Genomic DNA, 5,806 nt, shown 5'->3' with positions numbered 1-5,806 from the left:
CATAACAAATATCACTGATAACGTACAAAATGATAAAATCTCATTTTCATGCTCTTTTTGGGTTGTTTTATTTGTTCATACTGCCAATCACTTCCTCTTTGAGGGAGGAAGGTAAACAGAGGCACCAGATAAATGGCTCTAGGTGTCTAGAAATGGCAAAAGCAAAAATAATGATGGCTCAGACTGTCTCCTTATGGAGCTTGTGCTCCAGCTCATGCTTATGGAATTAATTATTATATTGTGGATCTTGCTTGTCAAGCACAGGAGTTCTCCTTGCCCCAGAGCTGTGTAGCTAAACCCCAGCCATGGAGCTAAATTGGCAAACTCCTCACAATTACTTGAGGAGTAAGAATTTGGTCAAAGGTACAGGTGAAAAGGCTGGATGGGCTGATGAAAGGTATTCCCCAAATGAAGGAAATCCTGTCCAGATGAAGAGGTCACCTCATCTGCAAGCCTCAGGCACTGCAGGGATAATAATCCCCAGGTTCAAGCGTTAACGGGAGAATAAAAGACAAATGGAGCCATTTGTCATTTATTTTCAAATAAATGCAAGTTCATTTTGCACAGAGCCTTCACCCTGTCTCAACAGGCAGATCTGAGAGGGTAATTTCAGGGCAGTTTTCCCTGGTGTGTGCTTGCTCAAGGTTTATGTGAGTTTCTGCTTCACTTCTTCAAGGCACTGGGCTGCTCAGGGACTGGTTGGTGCTTTGCATTTTATGATACTAATTTTGGTGAACAAAGCTCTTTAATTCCACACAGTTTTCTTGCAGAGAGATTTCCTTAAACTAAGAGAAAAGCCTACAGTGATGCTGTGGATTATGAAGGAAGCAAATGTAAAATGTGTTTTTACTGCCTTGGCACGTGCCTGGGAACAATGTGGATGCAAAAAGGCTGAGGTTGAGTTTGGGGAAATTACACTGCCATTAATTGATTTTAATTAATTACAGCACTTTGCTGATTTGCAGGGAGGGGCACATGGTCCTGCTGGAGAATGGTTGGCTCTGCCCACCTGATCTCCACCCCCATGGCCTGGGAAGGGCCAAAGAGCACCAAGAACTCTGCATTTGAGCACCTGAGAGGCAGAGCTGGCCTGAGGGGTGAGCCCAGAGGGGCTGTGTTAAAAGGTGGGTTAGGCTTGCCTGGAGGAGGCAGCCTGCAGGCTTGCAGGGCTCCTGGGCTGGCATCAGCACCTCTCTTGCTCCATCCCAAGGGCAGCTCCTCTCAGGAAGGAGCTGGCAATGGCTGTTTTTTGTTAAGGGTGAGTAATTTTGAAGCTTGAATATAATGTTCATCTTCCATAACCATGATGGAGCCACTTTCTAGTCCTTGAGCTGGAGCCTGGTCTGTGTTTTTTGGCTGCAAGAGGTTTCCCAGGTTGGCTGCTTTGCATGGGGATGGAGCAAGAAGTGCTCCAGCTTATTTCAACTAAGTCCCCCATTTTCCCTTTCCTTGGCAATGTTGGGACTAGAGAGAAATAGCAACAACTCTTCAGCTGCCTGGGTTTTTTGTGAACTTTGTGTAGGTGTGTGAACATGAACATATGAGAGCTGTCCAAGTGGGATGGGATGTGGCTCTAGAATAGCTCGATGCCCTGCTGAGGAACTAGTTCATCCCCTAATCATTGGTGAGACTGGAGGGTCTGCATTTCCTCTGGGGCAGAGGTGGCCATGAAGGAGGAGCTGAGGTACTCATGGACTCCTCTTTTCTCTTTTCCAGTGCTCACCAGTAAAGTGTTTGAGGGCCCTCCAGAGGAGAGGGAGAAAGAAAACACAAACAAAAGAACCCAAAGAATAAACAATCTGGTTTCTGTAGCCCATTGCTGAAAAGCAAATCAGTGCCTCTGTTGTGTGGTGATAAGGAGAATTTGGTATACAGGTACACTCTGGTTTCTGGTTTCCCAAAGAATCTAAAGCAGAGGCGAGGTAATAATTAAAAAAAGAAACACGCACAAACCCTTATAAAGCTCTAGGCTTGTGGCCTGTTTTGCTGTTTCCCTGCCTCCTCAACCCCAACACACCTTCAGACATTCCTGGCTGAGGTGGTTATAAAAAAAACCCCATGTCTAATTTGGATTCATAGAGCCCAGTCCAATCCTAAACAAACAATGCTGCCTGGGATTGCTTGCCAGGCAGTTGGCATATCTGGCAGATTAGCTCACACTAACAATAACGTGCTTCAAGAAGGAGAAGGGGCTGGATTTGGGCTCCCCTGCCAGCTGGAAGGGCACTGTGGGGATGTGTGCCCATCTGAGCCCCTCCTCTGGAGAGGAAAGGTTGGCACAGAGCAGCTTTCTCAACCCCAGCACTGAACCCTGTGTGGAGGTGGTTTGCAAGCTGAGCTGGGAGAGTAATTCCACTACAAATTGCTCCAAGTGTTAAAGCTCCAGGGAGCAGATTTAATAGCTGCCTTCAACCCCTGCCTTGCTTGGTCAGACTCTGCTTTATGGGCACAGCTGGATAATGGGGAGAAAGCCAGGGAGGGGAGGTTGTCCTGCACTTAAATTTGTGGAAAAATTAGTTTGTGCTTGTCCAGGCTTTCCTTTGTGGGGATTCATCCCTGTAAGTTTAGATGCATGGAGGAGAGGTGCAGGCTGTAAGGGAGGAACTTTAATCCAGCTTGCCTGGATCAGGAATGTGGGAACTAGCACCAGGCAGACCTTACATGCTTTATGAACAGTGAAATGGGGTTTCAGCAGCTTGGTCTGGAATTTGGGTGGCCACACCAGCTTAACTTTCTTGGGGGGGAAAAAAAGTCAAGACTTCAAGCTTATATTTGTCTCGGATTTCAAATGGTGAGAGGGGGAGGGTGTATAAATGCCAACTCAGCAAAATAAATGGTTCACACAGAAAACCCAATGTCAGGAGTGAAACCTGACTCGCTGAGAGCCTCTTGTGTACCAAGTGCATGTGCTGTAGTGACAGGAGAGGATCCCTGCTGCCCTCATCCTCACACAATCAAAACACTCCTTACTCAAGTGTTTGGGGATCAAAATGCCAAGAGCAAAGGAACAAAGGTATCTCTCTCTGAAGATGTGAATAAGTGGAAGCTGAGGTTTCAAATATCAGCCTGGGGAGTGTGCAAGGCAAACAGCACTGGTCCCTGCTGGGAGCCCAGCCCAGCACATCTGCCTGATACCTGCAGGGCAGATCTGGCTGCTCTGCTTTTGGGAGGGAGAATCTGAGGGGGCTGCCATTCCAAGTGGATCTGTGGGGTGGTGCTGTGAAGGAAGGAACTTTTAAGAGCATTTGTTTCTGTCAGCTTGTGTGGGAATCTCACCTGGCAGGCTTTGCAAACACTTTCTTGAGGTCCCCAGTATTTGTTTCCATTTTCTTCACACCCATTCCTATCTCCAACAGCAGCATCCCTTTCTAGATCCCAAAGGAGGTGAGGAAGGATTGGCAGTGCTCTTCCCAGTATTCTTCCCTATTGCCTTCAGCCCAGGGCTTGTATGCCAGTCCTCTTTCCCTGAGGAAAAGGCAGTGTAGTCCTTTAATGCCCTTTGAAATGCTCGTGGTGCTAGAATGGGCTCTGTTCCTCACTGCTATCAACTCCAGTTCTTAGCAAGACTAAAACTTCCTGTTTTGGCTTTTGAGCAATGCAACTTCTCCAGGGCTCGATCTTGTAATTGCTCAGCTCTTGTTAACTGTTAAAAATGGTCAGAAACTGGAAAAATCAGGACAAGGGGAAACACTAGGAACACGCTTGCAAAAAAACCCCCTCAAACACCCCAAAATGTGAACATCTGTGCCAAACAGAAACAGAGAAGTTGTTCAGATGGCAACCCCTGTGCTTATCTAATACCTCTTCAGACCATTTCTAGATGCCCAAGGCTGTGCAGGTTTCCACTTGCCTGTTCCTAAGCTTGCCCATGCTTTCTGCCTTTCCAGTCCCTGGTGCTGTGCCAGGGTTGGGTGATGCTCCCAAGCCAGCTGTGTGGGCCTGCCTGCACAGGCTGGATGTGTGGGGACCTGGCAGGGCCCCCTGCAACCCCCTGAGGGGCTGTGTGAAAGCCAGGGGTGACAGAGAGCAAGGTGGGCCTGTGGTGACTGCCACAGCCGTGCCAGTGGCTGCAGCTGGAGATCTCACAGGTCTTGTAGGGATTTTTGTCTGTTGGGGAAGATTAAACAAGAAAGCCTTATAAATATGATTGTCTGGCAAAAGATTTTGAGAATATAGAAACTATAAGCGAGATTGAAATGAAAGCAAGTTTTGAGATAACTTAGTTACTGAACAACTGGAAAACAATGGTTTGGCCGGCTGAAGGTGATCCCCTTTTGATGAGAGGATACCCATCTGATATCCTCTGCTTGCAGACAGCTCCAAGGGGCAGAGCAGACCCTGCCAGCTTGGCAGAAGGGGCCCAAAGAGGAGTTTGTAGGGTTTAAAATGTAGCACAGTATGGTAACATAGTGATTCTTATAGGCTGTATGGAAATGCTATAGGATTTATATCTTGTACTAGATCGGTTAGAGTTAGAATATTCAACACAGAAGGAGATTTATTGTATTGTAACAGGAACTTCACACTTTCACCTCTTGTTTTAGCTCTTGCCTTTTACTCTCTTACCCCTTTTACTCTCTCACCCTCTCATCCTCTCTCCCCCTCTCTTCTCTGGGGCCTGCTCTAGCTGTGGCTGCAGCTCCCAGCAGGGCCCTGCACCCAGGCCCTTTGCAATAAACCCCAAATCCCAGCAGGGCCCTGCACCCAGGCCCTTTGCAATAAACCCCAAATCCCAGCAGGGCCCTGCACCCAGGCCCTTTGCAATAAACCCGAGTTCCACGACCTGGCTGCAGAGATCTCTGGTCTCTGTCCATCCTGACCCTCCTACCCCCGATGCTCCTACATTTGTCCATCCAAAGGGGTGCAGAAGGCTTGAGAAATCACTGTTTATTGTTTGTGGGGTGGAAGTGAAGCATCTCCCAGCAAAGAGCTCCTTTCTGGTCCTGGAAGGCCCTGCCTGCTGACCCCAGGGAGCTGCAGGGCTCCATCCCAGGGCAGGGAGGCTGTGCCCTCTCACAGAGCCACTCTGCCTGTGCAGGGAGCTTTGCAAAGCCCTGCACGGAAAACTTGTCCATCACAGTCTGAATGTAATAATAATAATCTGGAAATAATCCCAGGGAAATCTGGAACCAGCTAGAAAGCACTTATTAGCTGAAATTCCAAATAATGTCACAGTTTTTTCCCAGAGCTTTCTGAGTGCTTTGTCCTAGCTGGTGTGGAGGTGTAGCCCCAGAAGGGAGGCAGTAAGATGGGAGCAGAGTGATCCTGCCAAAAAGAGGTGTACTCCCCTCTCTGTGGAGCGAAGGAGGAGGCATCTCCCTCAGTCAGGTGTGTGTGTGGAGCCAGAGATCCTCTCCAGAGCTCCAGGCAGCTTCTGGCCCTTGCTCTTTCTGCATTTTTCTACCCGAGCAGACATCTGTGCATGGACCTTTTAGAGCAAATTCAGCAGCACTTACCTGAGATGCCCTTTTGTGGACTAATTTTGCAGTTCTGGCTGTTTTGCTGTTGAACATCCTCCTAAGGTAAATGGAGCAAATCAAAGTGAACATTCCTGACAAATTAATGGGCAAACACATTAGCAGCTCTGAAATGAAATGCCTGCACATCACATGAATTCATTTCACAGTGTTTATATATTTATGGAAATTTCTTTGAGTTATACCCCCAGCTCTAGCACAGATGATTTCTCCCTGCATTATAAAGCAGGTTATGTGGTGATAACTTCTAGACCCCTAAGAGCTACTGGAGCATGTAATTATCTTGTTCCACTTATTAATGATGAAAGGTCCATGCAAGTCCCAGAGTA

This window comes from Zonotrichia albicollis, chromosome 11 (genome assembly GCF_047830755.1).
Source record: "Zonotrichia albicollis isolate bZonAlb1 chromosome 11, bZonAlb1.hap1, whole genome shotgun sequence".
In the NCBI taxonomy this organism is placed as follows: Eukaryota; Metazoa; Chordata; class Aves; order Passeriformes; family Passerellidae; genus Zonotrichia; species Zonotrichia albicollis.
This window is presented reverse-complemented; position numbering follows the sequence as displayed.